General features: G+C 41.4%; 1 protein-coding gene across 2 annotated transcripts in view; it reads right to left on the bottom strand.

Moving 5' to 3' along the window:
• The window catches only part of AGBL1 (AGBL carboxypeptidase 1), a 783161-nt gene that overhangs the window by 496782 nt on the left and 273163 nt on the right, over window positions 1-13216 (bottom strand). The window lies entirely within an intron of this gene.

The raw sequence follows: 13216 nt of genomic DNA, 5'->3' as shown, positions 1-13216 counted from the left end.
ACAAAAAGCAAATCTCCCCATCCTCCTTCACCAGCTACATGTTTCAGCAAGGCTGGTTTCCAGTTCTATTCTTAACACATTAGAAAATTGCTTTGGAAATGAGAGTTATACATCTGCCTATATGTAGCAGACACATACCCTAGACACACACGCATACACACATACACGTATATTGGCTGGAAAAATTATCAAATTTGACAAAGGTGTGGGGGAAGGCTGGAGCTGAGTTTGAATTTCTGATAATCTTTGCGAAGCAGCAGCTCTCAAAAGCAGAGGTTACAATAATTTCCCACATGGAGTCTCTCTCTTTAATAAATCATGGAAGAAGTTAAAAATAGTTGTAGGCCACATGCTCCCAGACCAGCTCTCAGTGGTGAGTGCCAGAAGCATCGACCATAACGCTGCATATTCCCATGAACTTTATTTATTCCAGTATGCTATATAGTGTATGGTACTTTTGCTCAGATATGTGTGTGTACACACATTAAAATAATGATAAAGGACTTCCCTGGTGGCGCAGTGGTTAAGAATCTGCCTGCCAATGCAGGGGACACCGATTCAATCCCTGGTCCTGGAAGATCCCACATGCCGTGGAGCAACTAAGCCCGTGCACCACAACTACTGAGCCTACGCTCTAGAGCCCACGCTCTAGAGCCCGTGAGCCACAACTACTGAAGCCCGCACGCCTAGAGCCCGTGCTCCGTAATAAGAGAAGCCACCTCAATGAGAAGTCTGTGCACCGTAATGAAGAGTAGCCCCTGCTCTCTGCAACTAGAGAAAGTCCACGTGCAGCAACGAAGACCCAACACAGCCAAAAATAAAAAAAAAAATTTAAATAATGATACATATATCTATGGAAACACAGATATGAGAATGTATTATTTTTCCTTTGCTACCATAGCAAATTGCCACAAACTTAGAGACTTAAAGCAAAAACAATTTATCTCACAGTTCCATAGGTTAGAAACTCAACACATGTTTCACCAGGCAAATATCAAGGTGTCACCTGTCCAGGGCTCTTGTCTGGAGGCTCGGGGAAAGAATCCACTTCCAAGTTTACTCAGGTTGTCAGCAGAAGTATGTTCCTTGTTGTTTTAGGGCAAAGGTCCCCATTTCCTTGCTGGCAATCATCTAGGAGCTGCTGTCCGCTTCCTTCCTCCATCTTCAAAGTCAACAACAGTCCATCGAGTTCTGTTCATGTTTCTAGTCTTTCTGATTTTCCCTCGTGACACGTCTCTTCTGCCTCCTTTTCCACCACATCTAATTCCAGCCACTGAAGGTTCTCTGTGTTCAACTGTTCATGTGAACAGATTTGGCCCATTTTAATAATCCGGGATAATCTCCCTATTTCAAGGTCTATAACCTTAATTATATCTGCAGGGTTCCTTTGCCATGTAAAGTAACCTATTCACAGGATCAAGGGATTAGGGCAAAGACATCTTGGAGGAGCCATTATCTGGCCTACCACAGCAAATCTATCCTCTAAATTCCTATTTATACTAAACTTCAACTGACATTTCAGGAATATTAGCTGATTTTCCAGAGCTATACATCAATACTTCACTCTAAAATGCATCTCCTGGGGCTTCCCTGGTAGTGCAGTGGTTAAGAATCTGCCTGCCAATGCAAGGGACACGGGTTTGATCCCTGGTCCGGGAAGATCCCACATGCCACGGAGCAACTAAGCCCGTGCGCCACAACTACTGAGCCTGCGCTCTAGAGCCCGCGAGCCACAACTACTGAGCCTGCATTCTGCAACTACTGAAGCCCGCGCGCCTAGAGCCCGTGCTCCACAACGAGAAGCCACCACAATGAGAAGCCTGCGCACCACCACGAAGAGTAGCCCCAGCTCGCTGCAACTAGAGAAAGCCCACGTGCAGCAATGAAGACCCAACACAGCCAAAAATAAATAAATAATTTAATTTTAAAAAAGATCTTTAAAATGAGTCTTCTCTTTGTTAGCATCTTTCACGTTTCTAAATCCACTTAACCTTGGTCATCCCACCTACTGATGACTTCCCCTCAGCCCCATTCAATTCCTAAACCATTTCTGACAATGGCAAAGACCACAGACTTGTGTTACAATTTAACCAACGTGAATGGGCTGTGGCCACTGGTCTACCTCTCATCCAGGACATTGACAACATATCCTACACCTCATCTACTAGGAAAGATCCAACCATGACTTATCTAATGCCTCAGAATCATCATACTGTCAATCAGATGGCTGTATCAGGCCTCCCCTGGGCACTCCCTATATTTTTCCAAATCACCAAATGAACTTCCTTCTTACTTATGCTTCCCTGAACCACACCTTAGACCAATTTTACCTTAACTCTCAGTATACTTGGATGCTGCTCAGGGACCAGCTTCTGGGATAAGGGGCAGATTTTGTTGTTCCACAGGCCAGGTCTGGGCATACCCCCTACTCAAGCATATGGAAGTTGTGACAACCATCTGCTTTAGCATCTGCCTCTATGGAGAAGTTAAGTGCAGATCACCTGCCTCATTAGAGTCCTTCACAGAACTACACTCTCTGGAATAAAAGTATCACTCTGTGATATAATCAGTACACTCTTGTCTTGAGCCATGCATGAATGAAAACAAAAAAGCAGCTGCTTTGTCAAGAGTGCAACGTTTATTAAAACAACTACCACTACTGTAGTATCTCCTCGCCAATACAACTTCATGGTCTGGTTCTCATATGACTCTCATCTTTCAGGTATGTGTTGGGACATCTGGTCTCTGGCTTCTAATTTTACTTCCAACCTGCCCTAAAACTCTGGTCTCGGTTGTTAGATACTCTATCAAATCTTTCCTCTGTGACTGTTTATATATTTCTCCCTCCCACTCAAAACTGAACTCCAATGGCTTTCATCCAAATGATTTGTCTTGTCATTTCCAAGATAAACCTCTCTTCTACCTGCACTTCTCTGCCAGTTCCATATTTCACTTATCCTTCAAATGATTTTATCATAAGATCTCATACACTGCAAAATAACTGGCAAAGCTTGCTAAATGTGAAGAAATAAGAGCGACATTTATTTCATTCTCCTGGCACGGCAGGGCCTTCCACTTTAGAACCAGGATGGGTTTCATTAACGTTCTCCACACTTCTTTTTTTTTCATAAGTAAATGAAGCTTGACCTAGAGCTGACCTCGGTGGCAGCCCATTAGATACGTCCTCACAGTAAAGAACATGGCTTTGTATTGGTGGACTTTGTTTAGAGGCGTGCAACCAGACTGAAGCTGCAAGACTGTCCTGATCCCGGCCAATTTAATTTCACAAATAGAGTTTCGTGAAACTCTGTCTTACTCTTGTCCTGGCAACAGCCTGCACATTTTCAAATAGCCCACTGCCAAGCCAACTGACTTCCCGCACTCAGCTCTTCTGCAAAGCATGGTAGAAAAGCTACAGTGGATAACATATTGTCGGACCAAGGAGCAATAACTGAAAAATCATATCTGAAACTGTTTGGCGAAACCATCTCTCCATCTCCCTGAGTTTCTTTCAACTGACATATACTGCAACAGATGCTTCATTAAAAGAATGACACAGTCCCCAAGATTTTTAACATCTCTTTTTTATAAATAAAATAAAAACTTTACATTTTTTCTGACATATTTATAGAACAGAGTTCAATGCATCATCTTCTTATGACTATTAAGGCACTTTCTTTCCAATGTAAGATGTTTGTCTTAGCCTGAGGTTTGGAAAACAGAGCCTCAGATGAGAGATTTTTTCATCAGGAAAGGTGTGAAGCAATAAGAATATAGCATTACCATTGTATTAGTCTGCTTTGGACTGCCATAATAAAATACCAAAGACTGGATGGATTGAACAATAGACATTTACTTTTTTATTACTCTGGAGGCTAAAAGTCCCTGATTAAGGTGTCTACAAATTCACTTTCTGATGAGGGCTCTCTTCCTCGCCTGTAGATGGCCACCCTCCACTGTGTCCACACATGGCCTTTCCTCTGCACTCATGCAAACATTGATTGTAAGGACATCAATCCTACTGGATTAGAGCCCCACCCTTATGATCTCATTTAATCTTAACTACTTCCCTAAAAGACCTATTTCCAAATATAGTCACATCGGACAATTAGGGCTTCAACATACGAATTGGGGTGATTGTGGGTGGGGAACACAATTCAGTTCATATCAGCCATGTTGACTCATAGCCTTCAATGAACAGATAGACCAAGTTACTCAGCATGTGAGTTAACTAAAGACAACTAAAGCTGTAAAGAGAAACTCTATGTCCAAGGAGTCAACGAAAGGGAAGAATGGGAGATAATTTGTTTGACTACCTCCTTCCTGTCTCCTGTTTCTAGCTGGTGAGAGTTCACTTCACGGGGTATTAAACCTTCCTTCATAGCTGGGTTACTTTAGTGGTATGAAATGCCACAACCCACACCTTCACTGTGAGTTTTCATCCAAGTCCAGAAATTGCTGGAAGAACCAGAAACTCCAGGCTTGCTACTGGTCAGACTACCTTCTCAGGAGCAGTAAGAAGAAGGGATTGGCCTTCCCAGAGAAAGTGACTGGTCAGCCCCTGCTGGCTGCAATATTGTGCAGGAGGTGGGCAGCACCTCTTATAGGAAGAAAGTAGAATGTCTAAGAAAAGTCCTGTGTCTAATACAATGGAATTTACTTCTAATATGAGTTAAAAGACTCAAAGAACACCTTTGGTGTGTGCTTTGTCAAAACCAGATGAACCAGAAAGAATGAAAATATTTCTGATGTCACCTCTCATATAGAAATCAATGGCCTCAGCTTGGATAGAAGGCAGAAGGTATAACAGAGAAACGGAGAAGAATACAAAAGCCACTTATCCCTAATGGAAGAACATTTAGAAATATGTTTTATATTTGACCCTTTTGAATATAAACTTATAAAAATCCAGAAATGTGAAAATTTTGGAGTAAGACATCAAGGGTTACATTAATTTGATAATAGCGCAGTAGGAAGTTAACCTTTTTCCCTCTAATGATCAAATATCTGCTCCTGTAGCACCATGGCAAAAGAAAAACACTAATAAAAACTCTCAATGATGATCACCATAAAATGAGCCCATTCTTCATCAGTGTGCAAGTGTCATCCTCAATATCCACACATGATCAGGTTTACAGACCACACATGAACTGAGGGATGAAAGCTGGGTCTTCCAAAGGCAAGATTTACAGCAGCATCTGAGTCCACAGTGACCTTCAACCATAGGTACTACTGGCATTCTATCTATGGTACAGGAAGACCGTGCTTCCCATCCACATGGCTTCCAACATGAATTTCCTGGATAGCAGATCTGGCGTAACTACACAGAATATGCTTAGCTCATATAAGTAAAATACGAAACTAGCTTTCCCTTGCCATGATTCTGGTCTCATATAAAAAAATCATTCACTTAGATATCACTTAAATGCACTTGTTAAATTTGTCTTTTCTTTGAAATGTTCCACTGAAAACTTGCCCAAGGAGCTACATATTTTTCCGTCAGGGCACAGCCCACTAGGACATGGACATTTTCTCAGAGGAGTTGCCAGGTATAAATTCCTAATATAAGCCTAAACTCAAAAGTTTGGAATCTTCTTTTGGATTGCCAATTCTTATTCAGTATCTCTTCCCAGACCTTTCACCTTGTCATGCTCTAGCTCTGACAGTGATACTTCTGAGACCAACCAAATCAGCAGAGTGTCCTGTGGAGCTCCTGAAGCCATGGCCCATCACCTTCTCTTTATTCTGTGGCCATGGACAATACTATTAACCTTCACCTGACATATTGCAGGAACATGCTGGAGACCAAGCTGTAGTCAGCACTAACTAACTAACTAGAGAAAAACAGCCCAGATACACAGCCAGGCAAGAGTGATCCAGGAACACGGTCTCTGCACAGAGATGATACCCTATAAACACATGCTCACTTCATACGACTTCTATAGGATGTCTTCTGTTCCAGTGCTATGCTGGGTCCTCACCCTTCTTTGATTTACCGAACAACCAAATAGGACCTTTCATATAAGTCTGGCAGGCAGCAAGTACAGCTGAAATATTGTGGGCTTTAAGATCAAATCTGAGTCTATCCCTACTGGCTTCAGCTCTTTGTGAGTCTTACTTCCCTCACTTCAAACTGAGAATAGCAATTGCTACCTCAGAGGGTTGTCCTAAGGATTAAATGAGAAAGCATGAAAATGCCTGGCACATAGAAGGTCACCAACGTTAAGCATTACTCTCTTCCCTGTTTTCTGCTTCTCAGGCAAAACTCACAGGCCCATCGTGCATGTATTGATATCTCCTGGTTGCACCATTTTCCTGAAACGGAAAAGATGCTGTCCTGGTTTTTACATGGATAGAAAATCAATTATTTATTTAATACCTTTGTCAGGTTCTTTCTATTGTAACCTGCTTGATTCTCACAACAACTCTATATGCTAGGTATTGCTATTCTCATTTTATAGGTGGGGAAAACATAGTTCAGAGAAAACATGTGGGATGCCCCAGGAGTTAGAAATTGAACCCTTCTCCTACCCACCATTCTGGAGCTCTTTCCGAAAGACCATACTTCCTCTACATCACATCCACATCAGGCCTTCCTTACTGGGTTGACTGGTTCCACCCAGACTCCTCTGACTTAAGGGACATTAGTCAAAACTTGGGAAAGCACAACCTCAAGACCTTAGAATATGTTCTACTGACATGACTGGGGACAGGTGCCACTGTAACTAGATCGTGGGCTGATAACCTTTGTTCATTTATTCAAAAAGCATTTGTTGAGCTCCTATTATATGCATATCAATTAAGCAAAGAAGGACATCAAAGAAGCAAACACATGTCCCCTGCCATCCAAGAGTGTACTTAGTGGATGTATTGACACACAAATGCACAAAAAGTTAAATAAAGAATAAGGATCAGGTAAAAAAAAAAAAATTGCAAGCATAGAAGCTGCCTCAAAGCATATATAATAAAGTGTTTAATGAGAGTTACAGACTTAAGCTCTTCAGCAGATTTTCTCAATCTTGACGCTACCAATAATTGGACTCCTCATTGTTGTGGTGGGCTGTCCTATGTGCTGTAGGAAGTTTAGTGGCAACCCTAGGGCTTCTGTCACAAAGTGCTGCAAACTGGGTAGCTTAAAGCAACAGAAACTTATTATCTCACATTTCTGGAGGCTAGAAGTCTGAAACCAAGGTGTTGGTAGGCCATGCTTCCTCCAAAGTTTCTAGGGAAGAATCCTTCCTTGCCTCTTCCAGCTTCTGGTGGTTCCCAGCAATCTTGGCTTTGCTTGGCTTGTGGCAGCATAACTCCAATCTCTGCCTCCATCATCCCATGGCTGTCTTTCCTCTGTGTCCATATCTCTGCGTTCCAATTTCCCTCTTCTTTTAAGGGCACCAGTCATTGGAACAGAACCCAGTTTAATCCAGTGTGACCTCACGTTAACTCAATTACATCCGCAAAGGTCTTGTTTCCAGAAAGGTCACATTTATTGTTTCCAGGTAGACATGAATTTTGAGGAACGGGATTCAGGCCAGCACAGCTGTGCTCTATCCACTACACTGCCCTCTCCTCCCCACAAGTTAGGACAACTGAAAATATCTCCAGGTATTGCCAAATGTCCTCTTGGGGGGGAAATTATCACCTATAGTTGAGAACCACTGCTCCACAGAGATCAGAAAAGGAAAACATTAATGTGAGCTGAGTACTCAGTAAAGGTTTCAAGAGAACAGGGAGGGGTCAAGGGATCCTGCTATCTCTGGCTTTGCAGCGCTGTTCCTCCCTCTTGATTTCTCTTCCAACAACATTGCTATTTCCTTCCCTCCTCTTTCTTTCCTCCTTTTATTTTCTTACCTTCATTGCCTCTCCTTTTCTCCATCCCCCCCACCTTCTCCCATTCCCTGCCAGGACCTTCTTCTCCCCTTCCCTAAGAGGACTCTGTAGGCTAGCATCAGGATGAAAGATGCCATTAAAAGTATCCAATGCCAGCTGGCAGGGGTGACTTGGAAATAAAGGGGACACAACAGGCTCACTTCCCCTGTCACCTTGTGAAGAAGGGCTCTTATCCAGTCTTTTCTCTTTCAAGAGTTTATTAAATTCATTCAGTGAGAAAAAGGAGAAATGTAAAAGGAATTATGAAGTCTTGAGGAAAATTACTTTTTTTAAGGTTAAGTAGCATGACAACGGCAGCTGATAGAGCAAATTAAATTCTAACTGCACCAGTGATTTGATAGATATAATTTTGCTAAGTGTTACTGAGGAAATGCCTGCTTGGGGAGATGAAGCTCAAATTCAGAATGAGCACTTGTCAGTTGTGGCATCTGATTCAATTAGGTGAAATTCATTAATATAAAGAGGAAAAGGGTCAGATGGAAAATGGGAATTTGTAAAACAGAGCCAGAGCATTTTTACGGAAAACATACATGCACCATCTTTAGGAAAGCAAGTATTTATTTAATTCAGGGTCTAAAAGGAAAGAAAATATTTCACTTTCATATCAGTGAGCAGTCATAGTTGTAGCTTGAAATGGTTCATTTCTTATGACATTTGAGAAACACGCATAAACTACGCTTTGTCTTTGTGAACCCAAAACAAAGCTTGCCAGGAACTTAATCCAGAAAAACACTCTCAGTCACTTGGACATGGCCCTGTCATCATAGGTAGCAAGATAAAGTCAGTAATGACTGCAATTACTCTGTGCCAATCCTGCACATCGAGAATTTTGAACACCAAAGGCAACCACCAACTGGGACTTTCTGGTAACCATCTAGTTATCCTTAAAAAAATTAGTAAAATGGGTGATGTAAAATACTTGCCATGAAATATTTATCACCCATTTAGTAGATCACTTCTTCTAAGGCATTCATGCAGGGTTTGCTAAAAGAGTTTCAAAATCTTATTTTGCCTAGATGCAAGAAAGTCTGCCTCATTAGTGATCAATTACCAGTCAGGTCCACCCTAATAAGTCATTAATACATACCTTGTACTGTCAAATCCCATAATTGGGCACTACATGTCCAATAAACCATCAGATGCTATTCTTAATAAAGCTCTCAAAGGTCCACCAGGATCCATATTGTGTAAACGAGGTACCAAATAGGGTAATTTTTCATTGCCTTCTAACTTGGCCTACAACAGAGCAAGGCAAAACAGCGCGTGCTCAGACCCAAAGGCAAAGTTTCACTGTATGGTCCATCGTTAGCATTGATTCTCAAAGCTTCCACTAGTAGTGTCATTTACACAAGCTTCTTGCTGGCTGGTGAACCACGACTAACTGAACAAGGTCCATTTTTCAGAAGTTCCTGCTTACTCCTTCTCAGCATGCAAGGTTGTTAGGTCAGTGATGTTGCTATTCACTGAATCGTAAAAAATGAGATCACATCCTGCATCAACTGAGTGCTTTTTAAAAGAAGGGGCTGGTGAAAGAAAACTTTGAAAAAGAGCCCTACATCTTTATTCTTTTAGGATTCTTTTAGGAATGGTTAAAGATTTCAGAAACTTCTCTCCCTGTACCAGCTTTTTGTTGGCTACTCAAAGTCATCCTTCAAGTCTCAGATTAAATATCACTTCCTCAGAAAAGCCTCCCTTGACTGTTTCCTCCAAGCTGTGCCATAGCCTTCTCTATTTCTTTGCACATTTGCTATCTTTTAAGTACTTACTTTCAAACCTCTTTAGTATCTGTATTCATTACTAAACTGTGCATTTCTGATGTGTTCACCACAGTATTCCCCATTCCTAGCACAGTGCCTGGTACATAGTAGGTATGCAATTAATTGTGGCTGATTGATTGACTGTTGGTGCCACTGTTGGTTGTAGGAGGCAACCACTAACGGGATGGCTTGTCAGCAGCAGTCTTTTGAAAGGGAGGAGGCAAGGCCTTTGACTAATAGTTCTGGCTTTACTATCCATAAAATGTCTTCTCTAAATGTCGTCTTCCCCCTCCTCCACATCCTCTTTCTTATTTTCCTCTCTCTCTCTCCCTCTCTCTTTCTCTCTCTCTCTCTCTCCTGATCAGCTGTCTCCCCATAGGTAAAAATGTGAGCAGAGCCATTGGAGACAGTTAATAAGATGCTCAGGCAGACAAGTAGAAGCTGTGTCAAGAGCTTTGGACATGACATATGTATTGTCTTCTCTGTTTCTGTGTTCACTGCTGCTCCCCAGAGCCTAAAACAGTGCTGAGAAAGAGCAGGCACTCAACTAATTTTGAATAAATGAATGAATAGAATGATTAAATAATTAATTGACTGTGGAAAAGTCATGCTCCTCTCTGTTCACCGATGACGTTATGTGACTGAGGGAAGAAAAGGAGTCAAGCAGGAACTAAGGACTCTGAACAGGGCATGGCAGATCAGGTTCCCTTCCATGTTCTCCCGTTAACCATTATCATTTCTTGCCATATTGGGATCTAGGCTCCCAGTCAGGGCCTATATTTTAAATAATAAGAGCAATAATAGCTACCACTTAGGAATTGCTTATCATGCTGAGCAAAGTGCCTTACTCACATTATCTGATTTCACAATCAAAACCACACAGGAAGGTGTTGTTATTATCACTGTATTTAAAGCGAAGATCCTGAGGCTCAGAAAATGTAAAAGACACGCTCCAGAACATACAGCTAGCAAGTAAAAGATCTGTGCTTCCATCCAGGTCTAAGCCACCGGACTATGCTGCCTCCTAGACCCAGGGTGTTATAAACCCGGTGCCGCCCTGCCTGCATGCACAGGCTGTACACTGCACAACACCAGGGTGCTCCATTCAAACGGATGACAACGTGACCAGTACCCACTGGATTTGTGCAATATGGCAGCAGGCTCTCACTTGAAGTGATACACCCGCAGGACACCAAGTGATCAGCTCACTCCTTGGCAGAAGCTCAACCCTCGCTTCCCAAAGGAAGCTCTGGAAAGAGTGTCCCAGCCATTGTGTCATCATGCCATTCCAGTGGTTACTCAGCATGACAATAACAATGTTTCTAAGGCCCATGTTACAATTTTGCTTTTCTGACCAAATCACTCTGGCACCGGAGCCATGTCCCCCACCCCATGCTATGCCCATCAATACACATTTACAACAGATTTCATTCAACTCCAATGGTCCTCTGGTTAATTTACACAGTGCCAAACTGACCTTTCCAAATATGTCTCACGGTACAGTGAGAGTGAGGAAAATTTACTGCCAGGAACCAAAAATATGCTACCTTGTGAAATATGGGTTTTTTTCATGGCTTGATTTGAATGTTATATCGGAAACTATGAAGCAGTTCAATGATTATTCACCATCTGAGGAAGGGAAAAGGCAGTGCAGGGGCCTTCAGGGGCCATATTTCATAGCCCTATCAAACATTCACACAGGTGATTAAAAGCCCTTCAAGCAGCAGCCACTGCAGGGCCTTCTGGTCACATTTCTAGAGAAAGAGATGGATTTCTTTGAAAAGGAAGAAACTTACGAACCCACAGGCACTGGAAAAGTTGGTACAAATTTAGCTAGTGAAGGCAGTTGAGAAGAAAAATTTCCCCAACTTTCCCTTCTTTTTCTTAATTTTTGAATTTTATCTTATTTATTTTTTATACAGCAGGTTCTTATTAGTCATCCATTTTATACATATTAGTGTATACATGTCAACCCCAATCTCCCGATTCATCCCAACACCACCACCACCACCACCACCGCTTTCCCCCTTGGTGTCCACACGTTTGTTCTCTACATCTGTGTCTCAATTTCTGCCCTGCAAACCGATTCATCTGTACCATTTTTCTAGGTTCCACATATATGCATTTTTCTCTTTCTGGCTTACTTCACTCTGTATGACAGTCTCTAGATCCATCCACATCTCTACAAATGACCCAGTTTCGTTCCTTTTTATGACTGAGTAATATTGCATTGTATATATGTGCCACATCTTCTTTATCCATTCATCTGTCGATGGGCATTTAGGTTGCTTCCATGACCTGGCAATTGTAAATAGTGCTGCAATGAACATTGGGGTGCATGGGTCTTTTTGAATTATGGTTTTCTCTGGGTATATGCCCAGTAGTGGGATTGATGCGTCGTATTGTAATTCTATTTTTAGTTTTCTAAGGAACCTCCATACTGTTCTCCATAGTGGCTGTATCAATTTACATTCCCACCAACAGTGCAAGAGGGTTCCCTTTTCTCCACACCCTCTCCAGCATTTGTTGTTTGTAGATTGTCTGATGATCCCCATTCTAACTGGTGTGAGGTGATACCTCATTGTAGTTTTGATTTGCATTTCTCTAATAATTAGAAATATTGAGCAGCTTTTCATGTGCTTCTTGGCCATCTGTATGTCTTCTTTGGAGAAATGTCTATTTAGGTGTTCTGCCCATTTTTGGATTGGGTTGTTTGTTTTTTTCATATTAAGCTGCATGAGCTGTTTATATATTTTGGAGATTAATCCTTTGTCTGTTGATTCATTTGCAAATATTTTCTCCCATTCTGAGGGTTGTCTTTTCGTCTTGTTTATGGTTTCCTTTGCTGTGCAAAAGCTTTGAAGTTTCATTAGGTCCCATTTCTTTATTTTCATTTTTATTTCCATTACTCTAGGAGGTGGATCAAAAATGATCTTGCTGTGATTTATGTCAGAGTGTTCTTCCTATATTTTCCTCGAAGAGTTTTATAGTGTCCGGTCTTACATGTAGGTCTCTAATCCATTTTGAGTTTATTTTTGTGTATGGTGTTAGGGGGTGTTCTAATTTCATTCTTTTATATGTAGCTGTCCAGTCTTCCCAACACCACTTACTGAAGATACTGTCTTTTCTCCATTGTATATCCTTGCCTCCTTTGTCATAGATTAGTTGAAGTTATCTTGTTCCACTGATCTATATTTCTGTTTTTGTGCCAGTACCATATTGTCTTGATTACTGTAGCTTTCTAATATAGCCTGAAGTCAGGGAATCTGATTCCTCCAGCTGCGTTTTTTTCCCTCAAGACTGCTTTGGCTATTCAGGGTCTTTTGTGTCTCCATAAAAATTTTAAGATTTTTTGCTCTAGTTCCATAAAAAATGCCATTGGTAATTTGATAGAGATTGCATTGAACTGTAGATTGCTTTTGGCAGTATAGTCATTTTCAAAATATTGATTCTTCCATCTCAAGAACATGGTATATCTCTCCATCTGTTGGTATCATCTTTAATTTCTTTCATCAGTGTCTTATAGTTTTCTGCATACAGGTCTTTTGTCTCCCTAAGAACGTTTATTCCCA

Source organism: Pseudorca crassidens, chromosome 1 (genome assembly GCF_039906515.1).
Source record: "Pseudorca crassidens isolate mPseCra1 chromosome 1, mPseCra1.hap1, whole genome shotgun sequence".
NCBI classification, from domain to species: Eukaryota; Metazoa; Chordata; class Mammalia; order Artiodactyla; family Delphinidae; genus Pseudorca; species Pseudorca crassidens.
This window is presented reverse-complemented; position numbering and strand designations above follow the sequence as displayed.